This window comes from Hylobates moloch, unplaced genomic scaffold (assembly GCF_009828535.3).
Source record: "Hylobates moloch isolate HMO894 unplaced genomic scaffold, HMol_V3 SCAFFOLD_5, whole genome shotgun sequence".
Lineage (NCBI taxonomy): Eukaryota > Metazoa > Chordata > Mammalia > Primates > Hylobatidae > Hylobates > Hylobates moloch.
This window is the reverse complement of record NW_026652280.1, coordinates 57,405,904-57,407,549: the sequence shown is the minus strand read 5'-3', so window position 1 is coordinate 57,407,549 and position 1,646 is coordinate 57,405,904. Positions and strand designations below refer to the sequence as shown.

The 1,646-nt window shown below is 40.3% G+C and overlaps 1 non-coding gene across 1 annotated transcript; it reads left to right on the top strand.

Annotated features, from left to right (window-relative positions):
* Positions 1–1,119: 1,119 nt before the first annotated feature.
* LOC116470092 (small nucleolar RNA U13) lies at positions 1,120–1,221 on the top strand. The gene has a single exon (XR_004248521.1). It is a non-coding gene; the product is annotated as a small nucleolar RNA U13 (small nucleolar RNA).
* The last annotated feature ends 425 nt before the right edge of the window (positions 1,222–1,646 follow it).

Sequence of the window (1,646 nt, the reverse complement as noted above, 5' to 3'; positions counted from 1 at the left end):
AGATCAAGACCACGGCGAAACCCCATCTCTACTAAAAATACAAACAATTAGCCGGGCGTGGTGGCGGGCGCCTGTAGTCCCAGCTACTCGGAGAGGCTGAGGCAGGAGAATGGCGTGAACCCGGGAGGCGGAGCTTGCAGTGAGCTGAGATTGCGCCACTGCACTCCAGCCTGGGCGACAGAACGAGACTCCGTCTCAAAAAAAAAAAAAAATCCAATTTGGATCCCACAGATGAGAAAAAAAGAAAAAAAAAAAAAAAGAAAATGCAAAATATTCTATCATATACATTTTCTTTATTGGTTTGTCCTTTTGATCTACTCAGGATAAATGAAATTTCTTCTACAAACGGTCTTGCTGGTTATTTGAAAGCAGTTCTTGCATTTCCTTGAAGCATTCTCTTTCTAGTATAAACACCATTGTTTCCTTTAACTGGTCCTCCAGGCCCTCATTCCCCAGACTCTGCCATCCCATCACTTCCTCAGGATGTACTCTGGAGTACCCCATGTCACCCTTTAGTGTGATATCACGTTTTCTCTGTTATCACAGACAGAAAAACAACAACAAAGTTTGACTGACCTAACTATATAAACCACTCGTAGGACATTAAACATTTTCAACAGAATCCTGCTTTTGTGATATAAAATCTCTGCTTTTAATTCTCCCTATGGTTCCTGTAAGAAAAATTGGTCATATAAATACTTCATCCACATAGCAAGCACTTTAAAAAGGTTCACTTTTATTATTATCACTAATTTAAAACAACTAATACTATGCATTGAAAAAAAAACAGCACAGATAATGTCTCTAGTGGGAAGAGGGGCAAAGCTGAGCATTTGAGGGCACAGACACAGGGAAAAGGAAATCTGAGAAAAATAAAGCAGTTTCCCACATCTTAACTTCAGTCAGGTCATAATCAAGCTTTCCTGACTCACTAAAGAGGTTCTGCCCTCCGAGGGGTGAATAGTCAAAATCAATTCACCACTGACATGCATGCATGACAATCTTATTTCTTTGCATTCCTGAGATGAAAGCCTAATTGAGCGTTGTTTTAAAATTATTATTATTTTAAGACAAAGAGGAGTGAAGTTATATTTTTATACTTTAGTGATAATTTTTATGATCTTTTGTGGTTTCTAAGTATGATGATTGGGTTTTCACATGCATGTGTGAGGTGTGCCACCCTCAAACCTTGTTATGACGTCGGCACTTACCCATCTGACAAGAAGAAAGGAAAAAAACAAGAAATAATTTTTAGGTACTAAGACAAATGTTTTCTTTGTGTGTGTGTGCCACTTTATTTTTATTTATTTATTGGTTTATTTTTATTTTTTTGAGACGGAGTCTTGCTCTGTCACCTGGGCTGGAGTGCAATGCTGCAATCTCGGCTCAGTGCAACCTCCACCTCCTGCGTTCATGCGATTCTCCTGCCTCGGCCTCCCGAGTAGCTAGGACTACAGGCGTGCACCACCATGCCTGGCTAATTTTTTGTATTTTAGTAGAGATGGGGTTTCATCATGTTGGCCAGGATGGTCTCAATCTCCTGACCTCGTGATCCGCCCGCCTCAGCCTCCCGAAGTGCTGGGATTACAGGTGTGAGCCACTGCACCCAGCCTATGTTTTTTTTTTTTTTTTTTTTTTAATTTTAG